The sequence below is a fragment of the Phyllobates terribilis genome, unplaced genomic scaffold (genome assembly GCF_046119375.1).
Source record: "Phyllobates terribilis strain yellow unplaced genomic scaffold, ASM4611937v1 Scaffold_13__5_contigs__length_258822181, whole genome shotgun sequence".
In the NCBI taxonomy this organism is placed as follows: Eukaryota; Metazoa; Chordata; class Amphibia; order Anura; family Dendrobatidae; genus Phyllobates; species Phyllobates terribilis.
Window position 1 is genome coordinate 14,499,614 of NW_027362773.1, and position 18,753 is coordinate 14,518,366.

Below are 18,753 nucleotides of genomic sequence, written 5' to 3' on the forward strand. Positions count from 1 at the left end.
TTCTACCCACACACATTTGGAACACTCCTGGGGTACCTTCACACATATTATTACCTCATTTAGTGGATATTTTCACAAAAAAGTGAAATTTTCAAAAATTCAGAAAATTGGCTGAAAACGACTAAATATGAGGGACTCATCGGGCGAATCGTTCTGGAACTGAAATTGGAACGCTCACTGACATTTCCCCTATCTGAAAGTCTGATAAACGCTGAAAAAATTACTAAGTCCAAAAAAAATTTTTTTTCACCTTTTTTTAATTTTACCCCCGTGGGATATATATTCTACCCACACACATTTGGAACTCTCCTGGGGTATCCTCACACATATTATTCCCTCATTTAGTGGATATTTTCACAAAAAAAGTGAAATTTTCAAAAATTCAGAAAATTGGCTGAAAACGACTAAATATGAATGACTCATCGGGCGAATCGCTCTGGAACTGAAATCGGAACGCTCACTGACATTTCCCCTATCTGAAAGTCTGATAAACGCCGGAAAAATGACAAAGTCGAAAAAAAAAAAATTTCAACTTTTTTCAATTTTACCCCCGTGGGATGTCTTCTACCCACACACATTTGGAACTCTCCTGGGGTACCCTCACACATATTATTCCCTCATTTAGTGGATATTTTCACAAAAAAGTGAAATTTTCAAAAATTCAGAAAATTGGCTGAAACCGACTAAATATGAAGGACTCATCGGGCGAATCGCTCTGGAACTGAAATCGGAACGCTCACTGACATTTGCCCTAATTGAAAGTCTGATTTACGCTGGAAAAATGACTAAGTACAAAAAAAATTTTTTTTTAACTTTTTTCAATTTTACCCCCGTGGGATATATATTCTACCCACATACATTTGGAACTCTCCTGGGGTACCCTCACACATATTATTCCCTCATTTAGTGGATATTTTCACAAAAAAGTGAAATTTTCAAATATTCAGAAAATTGGCTGAAACCGACTAAATATGAAGTACTCATCGGGCGAATCGCTCTGGAACTGAAATCGGAACGCTCACTGACATTTGCCCTAATTGAAAGTCTGATTTACGCTGGAAAAATGACCAAGTCCAAAAAAAAATTTTTTCAACTTTTTTCAATTTTACCCCCGTGGGATATATATTCTACCCACACACATTTGGAACACTCCTGGGGTACCTTCACACATATTATTCCCTCATTTAGTGGATATTTTCACAAAAAAGTGAAATTTTCAAAAATTCAGAAAATTGGCTGAAAACGACTAAATATGAAGGACTGATCGGGCGAATCGCTCTGGAACTGAAATTGGAACGCTCACTGACATTTGCCCTAATTGAAAGTCTGATAAACGCCGGAAAAATGACTAAGTCTAAAAAAAAATTTTTTTAAACTTTTTTCAATTTTACCCCCGTGGAATATATATTCTACCCACACACATTTGGAACTCTCCTGGGGTACCCTCACACATATTGTTCCCTCATTTAGTGGATATTTTCACAAAAAAGTGAAATTTTCAAATATTCAGAAAATTGGCTGAAACCGACTAAATATGAAGGACTCATCGGGTGAATCGCTCTGGAACTGAAATCGGAACGCTCACTGACATTTGCCATAATTGAAAGTCTGATTTACGCTGGAAAAATGACTAAGTCTAAAAAAAATTTTTTTAAACTTTTTCAATTTTACCCCCGTGGGATATATATTCTACCCACATACATTTGGAACTCTCCTGGGGTACCCTCACACATATTATTCCCTCATTTAGTGGATATTTTCACAAAAAAGAGAAATTTTCAAAAATTCTGAAAATTGGCTGAAAACGACTAAATATGAAGGACTAATCGGGCGAATCGCTCTAGAACTGAAATCGGAATGCTCACTGACATTTGCCCTAATTGAAAGTCTGATAAACGCCGGAAAAATGACTAAGTCTAAAAAAAATTTTTTTTAAACTTTTTTCAATTTTACCCCCGTGGGATATATATTCTACCCACACACATTTGGAACTCTGCTGGGGTACCCTCACACATATTATTCCCTCATTTAGTGGATATTTTCACAAAAAAGTGAAATTTTCAAATATTCAGAAAATTGGCTGAAAACGACTAAATATGAAGGACTCATCGGGCGAATCGCTCTGGAACTGAAATCGGAACGCTCACTGACATTTGCCCTAATTGAAAGTCTGATTTACGCTGGAAAAATGACTAAGTCCAAAAAAAAATTTTTTTAAACTTTTTTCAATTTTACCCCCGTGGGATATATATTCTACCCACATACATTTGGAACTATCCTGGGGTACCCTCACACATATTATTCCCTCATTTAGTGGATATTTTCACAAAAAAGTGAAATTTTCAAATATTCAGAAAATTGGCTGAAAACGACTAAATATGAAGGACTCATCTGGTGAATCGCTCTGGAACTGAAATTGGAACGCTTACTGACATTTCCCCTATCTGAAAGTCTGATAAACGCTGAAAAAATGACTAAGTCCAAAAAAAAAAGTTTTCACCTTTTTTCAATTTTACCCCCGTGGGATATATATTCTGCCCACACACATTTGGAACTCTCCTGGGGTACCCTCACACATATTATTCCCTCATTTAGTGGATATTTTCACAAAAAAGTTAAACTTTCAAAAATTCTGAAAATTGGCTGAAAACGACTAAGTATGAAGGACTAATCGGGCGTATCGCTCTAGAACTGAAATCGGAATGCTCACTGACATTTGAACTAATTGAAAGTCTGATAAACACCGGAAAAATGACAAAGTCTAAAAAAAATTTTTTTACAACTTTTTTCAATTTTACCCCCGTGGGATATATATTCTACCCACACACATTTGGAACTCTCCTGGGGTACCCTCACACATATTATTCCCTCATTTAGTGGATATTTTCACAAAAAAGTGAAATTTTCAAATATTCAGAAAATTGGCTGAAACCGACTAAATATGAAGGACTCATCGGCCGAATCGCTCTGGAACTGAAATCGGAACGCTCACTGACATTTGCCCTAATTGAAAGTCTGATTTACGCTGGAAAAATGACTAAGTACAAAAAAAAATTTTTTTAAACTTTTTTCAATTTTACCCCCGTGGGATATATATTCTACCCACATTCATTTGGAACTCTCCTGGGGTACCCTCACACATATTATTCCCTCATTTAGTGGATATTTTCACAAAAAAGTGAAATTTTCAAAAATTCTGAAAATTGGCTGAAAACGACTAAATATGAAGGACTAATCGGGCGAATCGCTCTAGAACTGAAATCGGAATGCTCACTGACATTTGCCTTAATTGAAAGTCTGATAAACGCCGGAAAAATGACTAAGTCTAAAAAAATTTTTTTTTAAACTTTTTTCAATTTTACCCCCGTGGGATATATATTCTACCCACACACATTTGGAACTCTCCTGGGGTACCCTCACACATATTATTCCCTCATTTAGTGGATATTTTCACAAAAAAGTGAAATTTTCAAATATTCAGAAAATTGGCTGAAAACGACTAAATATGAAGGACTCATCGGGCGAATCGCTCTGGAACTGAAATCGGAACGCTCACTGACATTTGCCCTAATTGAAAGTCTGATTTACGCTGGAAAAATGACTAAGTCCAAAAAAAAATTTTTTTAAACTTTTTTCAATTTTACCCCCGTGGGATATATATTCTACCCACATACATTTGGAACTCTCCTGGGGTACCCTCACACATATTATTCCCTCATTTAGTGGATATTTTCACAAAAAAGTGAAATTTTCAAATATTCAGAAAATTGGCTGAAAACGACTAAATATGAAGGACTCATCGGGTGAATCGCTCTGGAACTGAAATCGGAACGCTCACTGACATTTTCCCTATCTGAAAGTCTGATAAACGTCGGAAAAATGACTAAGTCTAAAAAAATTTTTTTTTAAACTTTTTTCAATTTTACCCCCGTGGGATATATTTTGTACCCACACACATTTGGAACTCTCCTGGCGTACCCTCACACATATTATTCCTTCATTTAGTGGATATTTTCACAAAAAAGTGAAATTTTCAAAAATTCTGAAAATTGGCTGAAAACGACTAAATATGAAGGGACTCATCGGGAGAATCGCTCTGGAACTGAAATTGGAACGCTCACTGACATTTCACCTATCTGAAAGTCTGATAAACGCTGAAAAAATTACTAAGTCCAAAAAAAATTTTTTTTCACCTTTTTTCAATTTTACCCCCGTTGGATATGTCTTCTACCCACACAAATTTGGAACTCTCCAGGGGTACCCTCACACATATTATTCCCTCATTTAGTGGATATTTTCACAAAAAAGTAAAATTTTCAAAAATTCAGAAAATTGGCTGAAAACGACTAAATATGAAGGACTCATCAGGCGAATCGCTCTGGAACTGAAATCGGAACGCTCACTGACATTTCCCCTATCTGAAAGTCTGATAAACGCCGGAAAAATGACTAAGTCCAAAAAAAAATTTTTCAACTTTTTTCAATTTTACCCCCGTGGGATATATATTGTACCCACACACATTTGGAACTCTCCTGGGGTACCCTCACACATATTATTCCCTCATTTAGTGGATATTTTCACAAAAAAGTGAAATTTTCAAAAATTCTGAAAATTGGCTGAAAACGACTAAATATGAAGGACTCATTGGCGAATCACTCTGGAACTGAAATCGGAACGCTCACTGACATTTCCCCTATCTGAAAGTCTGATAAACGCCGGAAAAATGACTAAGTCTAAAAAAAATTTTTTTTAAACCTTTTTCAATTTTACCCCCGTGGGATATATATTCTACCCACACACATTTGGAACTCTCCTGGGGTACCCTCACACATATTATTCCCTCATTTAGTGGATATTTTCACAAAAAAGTGAAATTTTCAAAAATTCTGAAAATTGGCTGAAAACGACTAAATATGAAGGGACTCATCGGGCGAATCGCTCTGGAACTGAAATCGGAACGCTCACTGACATTTCCCCTATCTGAAAGTCTGATAAATGCCGGAAAAATGACTAAGTCCAAAAAAAAATTTTTTCAACTTTTTTCAATTTTACCCCCGTGGGATATATATTCTACCCACACACATTTGGAACACTCCTGGGGTACCTTCACACATATTATTCCCTCATTTAGTGGATATTTTCACAAAAAAGTGAAATTTTCAAAAATTCTGAAAATTGGCTGAAAACGACTAAATATGAGGGACTCATCGGGCGAATCACTCTGGAACTGAAATTGGAACGCTCACTGACATTTCCCCTATCTGAAAGTCTGATAAACGCTGAAAAAATTACTAAGTCCAAAAAAAATTTTTTTTCACCTTTTTTCAATTTTACCCCTGTTGGATATGTCTTCTACCCACACAAATTTGGAACTCTCCAGGGGTACCCTCACACATATTATTCCCTCATTTAGTGGATATTTTCACAAAAAAGTGAAATTTTCAAAAATTCTGAAAATTGGCTGAAAACGACTAAATATGAAGGACTAATCGGGCGAATCGCTCTAGAACTGAAATCGGAATGCTCACTGACATTTGCCTTAATTGAAAGTCTGATAAACGCCGGAAAAATGACTAAGTCTAAAAAAATTTTTTTTTAAACTTTTTTCAATTTTACCCCCGTGGGATATATATTCTACCCACACACATTTGGAACTCTCCTGGGGTACCCTCACACATATTATTCCCTCATTTAGTGGATATTTTCACAAAAAAGTGAAATTTTCAAATATTCAGAAAATTGGCTGAAAACGACTAAATATGAAGGACTCATCGGGCGAATCGCTCTGGAACTGAAATCGGAACGCTCACTGACATTTGCCCTAATTGAAAGTCTGATTTACGCTGGAAAAATGACTAAGTCCAAAAAAAAATTTTTTTAAACTTTTTTCAATTTTACCCCCGTGGGATATATATTCTACCCACATACATTTGGAACTCTCCTGGGGTACCCTCACACATATTATTCCCTCATTTAGTGGATATTTTCACAAAAAAGTGAAATTTTCAAATATTCAGAAAATTGGCTGAAAACGACTAAATATGAAGGACTCATCGGGTGAATCGCTCTGGAACTGAAATCGGAACGCTCACTGACATTTTCCCTATCTGAAAGTCTGATAAACGTCGGAAAAATGACTAAGTCTAAAAAAATTTTTTTTTAAACTTTTTTCAATTTTACCCCCGTGGGATATATTTTGTACCCACACACATTTGGAACTCTCCTGGCGTACCCTCACACATATTATTCCTTCATTTAGTGGATATTTTCACAAAAAAGTGAAATTTTCAAAAATTCTGAAAATTGGCTGAAAACGACTAAATATGAAGGGACTCATCGGGAGAATCGCTCTGGAACTGAAATTGGAACGCTCACTGACATTTCACCTATCTGAAAGTCTGATAAACGCTGAAAAAATTACTAAGTCCAAAAAAAATTTTTTTTCACCTTTTTTCAATTTTACCCCCGTTGGATATGTCTTCTACCCACACAAATTTGGAACTCTCCAGGGGTACCCTCACACATATTATTCCCTCATTTAGTGGATATTTTCACAAAAAAGTAAAATTTTCAAAAATTCAGAAAATTGGCTGAAAACGACTAAATATGAAGGACTCATCAGGCGAATCGCTCTGGAACTGAAATCGGAACGCTCACTGACATTTCCCCTATCTGAAAGTCTGATAAACGCCGGAAAAATGACTAAGTCCAAAAAAAATTTTTTCAACTTTTTTCAATTTTACCCCCGTGGGATATATATTGTACCCACACACATTTGGAACTCTCCTGGGGTACCCTCACACATATTATTCCCTCATTTAGTGGATATTTTCACAAAAAAGTGAAATTTTCAAAAATTCTGAAAATTGGCTGAAAACGACTAAATATGAAGGACTCATTGGCGAATCACTCTGGAACTGAAATCGGAACGCTCACTGACATTTCCCCTATCTGAAAGTCTGATAAACGCCGGAAAAATGACTAAGTCTAAAAAAAATTTTTTTTAAACCTTTTTCAATTTTACCCCCGTGGGATATATATTCTACCCACACACATTTGGAACTCTCCTGGGGTACCCTCACACATATTATTCCCTCATTTAGTGGATATTTTCACAAAAAAGTGAAATTTTCAAAAATTCTGAAAATTGGCTGAAAACGACTAAATATGAAGGGACTCATCGGGCGAATCGCTCTGGAACTGAAATCGGAACGCTCACTGACATTTCCCCTATCTGAAAGTCTGATAAATGCCGGAAAAATGACTAAGTCCAAAAAAAAATTTTTTCAACTTTTTTCAATTTTACCCCCGTGGGATATATATTCTACCCACACACATTTGGAACACTCCTGGGGTACCTTCACACATATTATTCCCTCATTTAGTGGATATTTTCACAAAAAAGTGAAATTTTCAAAAATTCTGAAAATTGGCTGAAAACGACTAAATATGAGGGACTCATCGGGCGAATCACTCTGGAACTGAAATTGGAACGCTCACTGACATTTCCCCTATCTGAAAGTCTGATAAACGCTGAAAAAATTACTAAGTCCAAAAAAAATTTTTTTTCACCTTTTTTCAATTTTACCCCTGTTGGATATGTCTTCTACCCACACAAATTTGGAACTCTCCAGGGGTACCCTCACACATATTATTCCCTCATTTAGTGGATATTTTCACAAAAAAGTGAAATTTTCAAAAATTCTGAAAAGTGGCTGAAAACGACTAAATATGAAGGACTCATTGGCGAATCACTATGGAACTGAAATCGGAACGCTCACTGACATTTCCCCTATCTGAAAGTCTGATAAATGCCGGAAAAATGACTAAGTCCAAAAAAAAATTTTTTCAACTTTTTTCAATTTTACCCCCGTGGGATATATATTCTACCCACACACATTTGGAACACTCCTGGGGTACCTTCACACATATTATTACCTCATTTAGTGGATATTTTCACAAAAAAGTGAAATTTTCAAAAATTCTGAAAATTGGCTGAAAAAGACTAAATATGAGGGACTCATCGGGCGAATCGCTCTGGAACTGAAATTGGAACGCTCACTGACATTTCCCCTATCTGAAAGTCTGATAAACGCTGAAAAAATTACTATGTCCAAAAAAAATTTTTTTTCACCTTTTTTCAATTTTACCCCCGTTGGATATGTCTTCTACCCACACAAATTTGGAACTCTCCAGGGGTACCCTCACACATATTATTCCCTCATTTAGTGGATATTTTCACAAAAAAGTAAAATTTTCAAAAATTCAGAAAATTGGCTGAAAACGACTAAATATGAAGGACTCATCAGGCGAATCGCTCTGGAACTGAAATCGGAATGCTCACTGACATTTCCCCTATCTGAAAGTCTGAAAAACGCCGGAAAAATGACTAAGTCCAAAAAAAAATTTTTTCAACTTTTTTCAATTTTACCCCGTGGGATATATATTGTACCCACACACATTTGGAACTCTCCTGGGGTACCCTCACACATATTATTCCCTCATTTAGCGGATATTTTCAGAAAAAAGTGAAATTTTCAAAAATTCTGAAAATTGGCTGAAAACGACTAAATATGAAGGACTCATTGGCGAATCACTCTGGAACTGAAATCGGAACGCTCACTGACATTTCCCCTATCTGAAAGTCTGATAAACGCCGGAAAAATGACTAAGTCCAAAAAAAAAAATTTTTCACCTTTTTTCAATTTTACCCCCGTGGGATATATATTCTACCCACACACATTTGGAACTCTCCTGGGGTACCCTCACACATATTATTCCCTCAGTTAGTGGATATTTTCACAAAAAAGTGAAATTTTCAAAAATTCCGAAAAACGGCTGAAAACGACTAAATATGAGGGACTCATCAGGCGAATCGCTCTGGAACTGAAATTGGAACGCTCACTGACATTTCCCCTATCTGAAAGTCTGATAAACGCTGAAAAAATGACTAATTCCAAAAAAAAAATTTTTTCAACTTTTTTCAATTTTACGCCCGTGGGATATATATTCTACCCACACACATTTGGAAGACTCCTGGGGTACCTTCACACATATTATTCCCTCATTTAGTGGATATTTTCACAAAAAAGTGAAATTTTCAAAAATTCTGAAAATTGGCTGAAAACGACTAAATATGAAGGACTCATTGGCGAATCACTCTGGAACTGAAATCGGAACGCTCACTGACATTTCCCCTATCTGAAAGTCTGATAAACGCCGGAAAAATGACTAAGTCCAAAAAAAATTTTTTCAACTTTTTTCAATTTTACCCCCGTGGGATATATATTCTACCCACACACATTTGGAACACTCCTGGGGTACCTTCACACATATTATTCCCTCATTTAGTGGATATTTTCACAAAAAAGTGAAATTTTCAAAAATTCAGAAAATTGGCTGAAAACGACTAAATATGAGGGACTCATCGGGCGAATCGTTCTGGAACTGAAATTGGAACGCTCACTGACATTTCCCCTATTTGAAAGTCTGATAAACGCTGAAAAAATTACTAAGTCCAAAAAAAATTTTTTTTCACCTTTTTTTAATTTTACCCCCGTGGGATATATATTCTACCCACACACATTTGGAACTCTCCTGGGGTATCCTCACACATATTATTCCCTCATTTAGTGGATATTTTCACAAAAAAGTGAAATTTTCAAAAATTCAGAAAATTGGCTGAAAACGACTAAATATGAATGACTCATCGGGCGAATCGCTCTGGAACTGAAATCGGAACGCTCACTGACATTTCCCCTATCTGAAAGTCTGATAAACGCCGGAAAAATGACAAAGTCGAAAAAAAAAAAATTTCAACTTTTTTCAATTTTACCCCCGTGGGATGTCTTCTACCCACACACATTTGGAACTCTCCTGGGGTACCCTCACACATATTATTCCCTCATTTAGTGGATATTTTCACAAAAAAGTGAAATTTTCAAAAATTCAGAAAATTGGCTGAAACCGACTAAATATGAAGGACTCATCGGGCGAATCGCTCTGGAACTGAAATCGGAACGCTCACTGACATTTGCCCTAATTGAAAGTCTGATTTACGCTGGAAAAATGACTAAGTACAAAAAAAATTTTTTTTTAACTTTTTTCAATTTTACCCCCGTGGGATATATATTCTACCCACATACATTTGGAACTCTCCTGGGGTACCCTCACACATATTATTCCCTCATTTAGTGGATATTTTCACAAAAAAGTTAAACTTTCAAAAATTCTGAAAATTGGCTGAAAACGACTAAATATGAAGGACTAATCGGGCGAATCGCTCTAGAACTGAAATCGGAATGCTCACTGACATTTGCCCTAATTGAAAGTCTGATAAACGCCGGAAAAATGACTAAGTCTAAAAAAAATTTTTTTTAAACTTTTTTCAATTTTACCCCCGTGGGATATATATTCTACCCACACACATTTGGAACTCTCCTGGGGTACCCTCACACATATTATTCCCTCATTTAGTGGATATTTTCACAAAAAAGTGAAATTTTCAAATATTCAGAAAATTGGCTGAAACCGACTAAATATGAAGTACTCATCGGGCGAATCGCTCTGGAACTGAAATCGGAACGCTCACTGACATTTGCCCTAATTGAAAGTCTGATTTACGCTGGAAAAATGACCAAGTACAAAAAAAAATTTTTTTAAACTTTTTTCAATTTTACCCCCGTGGGATATATATTCTACCCACATACATTTGGAACTCTCCTGGGGTACCCTCACACATATTATTCCCTCATTTAGTGGATATTTTCACAAAAAAGTGACATTTTCAAAAATTCTGAAAATTGGCTGAAAACGAATAAATATGAAGGACTAATCGGGCGAATCGCTCTAGAACTGAAATCGGAATGCTCACTGACATTTGCCCTAATTGAAAGTCTGATAAACGCCGGAAAAATGACTAAGTCTAAAAAAAATTTTTTTAAACTTTTTTCAATTTTACCCCCGTGGGATATATAATCTGCCCACACACATTTGGAACTCTCCTGGGGTACCCTCACACATATTATTCCCTCATTTAGTGCATATTTTCACAAAAAAGTGAAATTTTCAAAAATTCAGAAAATTGGCTGAAAACGACTAAATATGAAGGACTCATCGGGCGAATCGCTCTGGAACTGAAATTGGAACGCTCACTGACATTTCCCCTATCTGAAAGTCTGATAAACGCTGGAAAAATGACTAAGTCTAAAAAAAATTTTTTTTCAACTTTTTTCAATTTTACCCCCGTGGGATATATATTCTGCCCACACACATTTGGAACTCTCCTGGGGTACCTTCACACATATTATTCCCTCATTTAGTGGATATTTTCACAAAAAAGTGAAATTTTCAAAAATTCAGAAAATTGGCTGAAAACGACTAAATATGATGGACTCATCAGGCGAATCGCTCTGGAACTGAAATTGGAACGCTCACTGACATTTCCCCTATCTGAAAGTCTGATAAACGCTGAAAAAATTACTAAGTCCAAAAAAAAATTTTTTTCACCTTTTTTCAATTTTACCCCCGTTGGATATGTCTTCTACCCACACAAATTTGGAACTCTCCAGGGGTACCCTCACACATATTATTCCCTCATTTAGTGGATATTTTCACAAAAAAGTGAAATTTTCAAATATTCAGAAAATTGGCTGAAACCGACTAAATATGAAGGACTCATCGGGCGAATCGCTCTGGAACTGAAATTGGAACGCTCACTGACATTTGCCCTAATTGAAAGTCTGATAAACGCCGGAAAAATGACTAAGTCTAAAAAAAATTTTTTTTAAACTTTTTTCAATTTTACCCCCGTGGGATATATATTCTACCCACACACATTTGGAACTCTCCTGGGGTACCCTCACACATATTATTCCCTCATTTAGTGGATATTTTCACAAAAAAGTGAAATTTTCAAATATTCAGAAAATTGGCTGAAACCGACTAAATATGAAGGACTCATCGGGCGAATCGCTCTGGAACTGAAATCGGAACGCTCACTGACATTTGCCCTAATTGAAAGTCTGATTTACGCTGGAAAAATGACTAAGTACAAAAAAAATTTTTTTTAAACTTTTTTCAATTTTAGCCCCGTGGGATATATATTCTACCCACATACATTTGGAACTCTCCTGGGGTACCCTCACACATATTATTCCCTCATTTAGTGGATATTTTCACAAAAAAGTTAAACTTTCAAAAATTCTGAAAATTGGCTGAAAACGACTAAATATGAAGGACTAATCGGGCGAATCGCTCTAGAACTGAAATCGGAATGCTCACTGACATTTGCCCTAATTGAAAGTCTGATAAACGCCGGAAAAATGACTAAGTCTAAAAAAAATTTTTTTTAAACTTTTTTCAATTTTACCCCCGTGGGATATATATTCTACCCACACACATTTGGAACTCTCCTGGGGTACCCTCACACATATTATTCCCTCATTTAGTGGATATTTTCACAAAAAAGTGAAATTTTCAAATATTCAGAAAATTGGCTGAAAACGACTAAATATGAAGGACTCATCGGGCGAATCGCTCTGGAACTGAAATTGGAACGCTCACTGACATTTCCCCTATCTGAAAGTCTGATAAACGCCGGAAAAATGACAAAGTCGAAAAAAAAAAAATTTCAACTTTTTTCAATTTTACCCCCGTGGGATATGTCTTCTACCGACACACATTTGGAACTCTCCTGGGGTACCCTCACACATATTATTCCCTCAGTTAGTGGATATTTTCACAAAAAAGTGAAATTTTCAAAAATTCAGAAAATTGGCTGAAAACGACTAAATATGAAGGACTCATCGGGCGAATCGCTCTGGAACTGAAATCGGAATGCTCACTGACATTTCCCCTATCTGAAAGTCTGATAAATGCCGGAAAAATGACTAAGTCCAAAAAAAAAATTTTTTCAACTTTTTTCAATTTTACTCCTGTGGGATATATATTCTACCCACACACATTTGGAACACTCCTGGGGTACCTTCACACATATTATTCCCTCATTTAGTGGATATTTTCACAAAAAAGTGAAATTTTCAAAAATTCAGAAAATTGGCTGAAAACGACTAAATATGAGGGACTCATCGGGCGAATCGCTCTGGAACTGAAATTGGAACGCTCACTGACATTTCCCCTATCTGAAAGTCTGATAAACGCTGAAAAAATTACTAAGTCCAAAAAAAATTTTTTTTCACCTTTTTTCAATTTTACCCCCGTTGGATATGTCTTCTACCCACACAAATTTGGAACTCTCCAGGGGTACCCTCACACATATTATTCCCTCATTTAGTGGATATTTTCACAAAAAAGTGAAATTTTCAAAAATTCTGAAAATTGGCTGAAAACGACTAAATATGAAGGACTCATTGGCGAATCACTATGGAACTGAAATCGAAACGCTCACTGACATTTCCCCTATCTGAAAGTCTGATAAACGCCGGAAAAATGACTAAGTCCAAAAAAAAAAATTTTTCACCTTTTTTCAATTTTACCCCCGTGGGATATATATTCTACCCACACACATTTGGAACTCTCCTGGGGTACCCTCACACATATTATTCCCTCAGTTAGTGGATATTTTCACAAAAAAGTGAAATTTTCAAAAATTCCGAAAAACGGCTGAAAACGACTAAATATGAGGGACTCATCAGGCGAATCGCTCTGGAACTGAAATTGGAACGCTCACTGACATTTCCCCTATCTGAAAGTCTGATAAACGCTGAAAAAATGACTAATTCCAAAAAAAAATTTTTTCAACTTTTTTCAATTTTACGCCCGTGGGATATATATTCTACCCACACACATTTGGAAGACTCCTGGGGTACCTTCACACATATTATTCCCTCATTTAGTGGATATTTTCACAAAAAAGTGAAATTTTCAAAAATTCTGAAAATTGGCTGAAAACGACTAAATATGAAGAACTCATTGGCGAATCACTATGGAACTGAAATCGAAACGCTCACTGACATTTCCCCTATCTGAAAGTCTGATAAACGCCGGAAAAATGACTAAGTCCAAAAAAATTTTTTTTCACCTTTTTTCAATTTTACCCCCGTGGGATACATATTCTACCCACACACATTTGGAACTCTCCTGGGGTACCCTCACACATATTATTCCCTCATTTAGTGGATATTTTCACAAAAAAAGTGAAATTTTCAAAAATTAAGAAAATTGGCTGAAAACGACTAAATATGAAGGAATCATCGGGCGAATCGCTCTGGAACTGAAATCGGAACGCTCACTGACACTTCCCCTATCTGAAAGTCTGATAAACGCCGGAAAAATGACTAAGTCCAAAAAAAAATTTTTTCAACTTTTTTCAATTTTACCACCGTGGGATATATATTCTACCCACACACATTTGGAACACTCCTGGGGTACCTTCACACATATTATTCCCTCATTTAGTGGATATTTTCACAAAAAAGTGAAATTTTCAAAAATTCAGAAAATTGGCTGAAAACGACTAAATATGAGGGACTCATCGGGCGAATTGCTCTGGAACTGAAATCGGAACGCTCACTGACATTTCCCCTATCTGAAAGTCTGATAAATGCCGGAAAAATGACTAAGTCCAAAAAAAATTTTTTTCAACTTTTTTCAATTTTACCCCCGTGGGATATATATTCTACCCACACACATTTGGAACACTCCTGGGGTACCTTCACACATATTATTCCCTCATTTAGTGGATATTTTCACAAAAAAGTGAAATTTTCAAAAATTCTGAAAATTGGCTGAAAACGACTAAATATGAGGGACTCATCGGGCGAATGACTCTGGAACTGAAATTGGAACGCTCACTGACATTTCCCCTATCTGAAAGTCTGATAAACGCTGAAAAAATTACTAAGTCCAAAAAAAATTTTTTTTCACCTTTTTTCAATTTTACCCCCGTTGGATATGTCTTCTACCCACACAAATTTGGAACTCTCCAGGGGTACCCTCACACATATTATTCCCTCATTTAGTGGATATTTTCACAAAAAAGTGAAATTTTCAAAAATTCTGAAAAGTGGCTGAAAACGACTAAATATGAAGGACTCATTGGCGAATCACTATGGAACTGAAATCGGAACGCTCACTGACATTTCCCCTATCTGAAAGTCTGATAAATGCTGGAAAAATGACTAAGTCCAAAAAAAAATTTTTTCAACTTTTTTCAATTTTACCCCCGTGGGATATATATTCTACCCACACACATTTGGAACACTCCTGGGGTACCTTCACACATATTATTACCTCATTTAGTGGATATTTTCACAAAAAAGTGAAATTTTCAAAAATTCTGAAAATTGGCTGAAAAAGACTAAATATGAGGGACTCATCGGGCGAATCGCTCTGGAACTGAAATTGGAACGCTCACTGACATTTCCCCTATCTGAAAGTCTGATAAACGCTGAAAAAATTACTATGTCCAAAAAAAATTTTTTTTCACCTTTTTTCAATTTTACCCCCGTTGGATATGTCTTCTACCCACACAAATTTGGAACTCTCCAGGGGTACCCTCACACATATTATTCCCTCATTTAGTGGATATTTTCACAAAAAAGTAAAATTTTCAAAAATTCAGAAAATTGGCTGAAAACGACTAAATATGAAGGACTCATCAGGCGAATCGCTGTGGAACTGAAATCGGAATGCTCACTGACATTTCCCCTATCTGAAAGTCTGAAAAACGCCGGAAAAATGACTAAGTCCAAAAAAAAATTTTTTCAACTTTTTTCAATTTTACCCCGTGGGATATATATTGTACCCACACACATTTGGAACTCTCCTGGGGTACCCTCACACATATTATTCCCTCATTTAGCGGATATTTTCAGAAAAAAGTGAAATTTTCAAAAATTCTGAAAATTGGCTGAAAACGACTAAATATGTAGGACTCATTGGCGAATCACTCTGGAACTGAAATCGGAACGCTCACTGACATTTCCCCTATCTGAAAGTCTGATAAACGCCGGAAAAATGACTAAGTCCAAAAAAAAAAATTTTTCACCTTTTTTCAATTTTACCCCCGTGGGATATATATTCTACCCACACACATTTGGAACTCTCCTGGGGTACCCTCACACATATTATTCCCTCAGTTAGTGGATATTTTCACAAAAAAGTGAAATTTTCAAAAATTCCGAAAAACGGCTGAAAACGACTAAATATGAGGGACTCATCAGGCGAATCGCTCTGGAACTGAAATTGGAACGCTCACTGACATTTCCCCTATCTGAAAGTCTGATAAACGCTGAAAAAATGACTAATTCCAAAAAAAAATTTTTTCAACTTTTTTCAATTTTACGCCCGTGGGATATATATTCTACCCACACACATTTGGAAGACTCCTGGGGTACCTTCACACATATTATTCCCTCATTTAGTGGATATTTTCACAAAAAAGTGAAATTTTCAAAAATTCTGAAAATTGGCTGAAAACGACTAAATATGAAGGACTCATTGGCGAATCGTTCTGGAACTGAAATTGGAACGCTCACTGACATTTCCCCTATCTGAAAGTCTGATAAACGCTGAAAAAATTACTAAGTCCAAAAAAAATTTTTTTTCACCTTTTTTTAATTTTACCCCCGTGGGATATATATTCTACCCACACACATTTGGAACTCTCCTGGGGTATCCTCACACATATTATTCCCTCATTTAGTGGATATTTTCACAAAAAAGTGAAATTTTCAAAAATTCAGAAAATTGGCTGAAAACGACTAAATATGAATGACTCATCGGGCGAATCGCTCTGGAACTGAAATCGGAACGCTCACTGACATTTCCCCTATCTGAAAGTCTGATAAACGCCGGAAAAATGACAAAGTCGAAAAAAAAAAAATTTCAACTTTTTTCAATTTTACCCCCGTGGGATGTCTTCTACCCACACACATTTGCAACTCTCCTGGGGTACCCTCACACATATTATTCCCTCATTTAGTGGATATTTTCACAAAAAAGTGAAATTTTCAAAAATTCAGAAAATTGGCTGAAACCGACTAAATATGAAGGACTCATCGGGCGAATCGCTCTGGAACTGAAATCGGAACGCTCACTGACAATTGCCCTAATTGAAAGTCTGATTTACGCTGGAAAAATGACTAAGTACAAAAAAAATTTTTTTTTAACTTTTTTCAATTTTACCCCCGTGGGATATATATTCTACCCACATACATTTGGAACTCTCCTGGGGTACCCTCACACATATTATTCCCTCATTTAGTGGATATTTTCACAAAAAAGTTAAACTTTCAAAAATTCTGAAAATTGGCTGAAAACGACTAAATATGAAGGACTAATCGGGCGAATCGCTCTAGAACTGAAATCGGAATGCTCACTGACATTTGCCCTAATTGAAAGTCTGATAAACGCCGGAAAAATGACTAAGTCTAAAAAAAATTTTTTTTAAACTTTTTTCAATTTTACCCCCGTGGGATATATATTCTACCCACACACATTTGGAACTCTCCTGGGGTACCCTCACACATATTATTCCCTCATTTAGTGGATATTTTCACAAAAAAGTGAAATTTTCAAATATTCAGAAAATTGGCTGAAACCGACTAAATATGAAGTACTCATCGGGCGAATCGCTCTGGAACTGAAATCGGAACGCTCACTGACATTTGCCCTAATTGAAAGTCTGATTTACGCTGGAAAAATGACCAAGTACAAAAAAAAATTTTTTTAAACTTTTTTCAATTTTACCCCCGTGGGATATATATTCTACCCACATACATTTGGAACTCTCCTGGGGTACCCTCACACATATTATTCCCTCATTTAGTGGATATTTTCACAAAAAAGTGACATTTTCAAAAATTCTGAAAATTGGCTGAAAACGACTAAATATGAAGGACTAATCGGGCGAATCGCTCTAGAACTGAAATCGGAATGCTCACTGACATTTGCCCTAATTGAAAGTCTGATAAACGCCGGAAAAATGACTAAGTCTAAAAAAAATTTTTTTAAACTTTTTTCAATTTTACCCCCGTGGGATATATAATCTGCCCACACACATTTGGAACTCTCCTGGGGTACCCTCACACATATTATTCCCTCATTTAGTGCATATTTTCACAAAAAAGTGAAATTTTCAAAAATTCAGAAAATTGGCTGAAAACGACTAAATATGAAGGACTCATCGGGCGAATCGCTCTGGAACTGAAATTGGAACGCTCACTGACATTTCCCCTATCTGAAAGTCTGATAAACGCTGGAAAAATGACTAAGTCTAAAAAAAATTTTTTTTCAACTTTTTTCAATTTTACCCCCGTGGGATATATATTCTGCCCACACACATTTGGAACTCTCCTGGGGTACCTTCACACATATTATTCCCTCATTTAGTGGATATTTTCACAAAAAAGTGAAATTTTCAAAAATTCAGAAAATTGGCTGAAAACGACTAAATATGATGGACTCATCAGGCGAATCGCTCTGGAACTGAAATTGGAACGCTCACTGACATTTCCCCTATCTGAAAGTCTGATAAACGCTGAAAAAATTACTAAGTCCAAAAAAAAATTTTTTTCACCTTTTTTCAATTTTACCCCCGTTGGATATGTCTTCTACCCACACAAATTTGGAACTCTCCAGGGGTACCCTCACACATATTATTCCCTCATTTAGTGGATATTTTCACAAAAAAGTGAAATTTTCAAATATTCAGAAAATTGGCTGAAACCGACTAAATATGAAGGACTCATCGGGCGAATCGCTCTGGAACTGAAATTGGAACGCTCACTG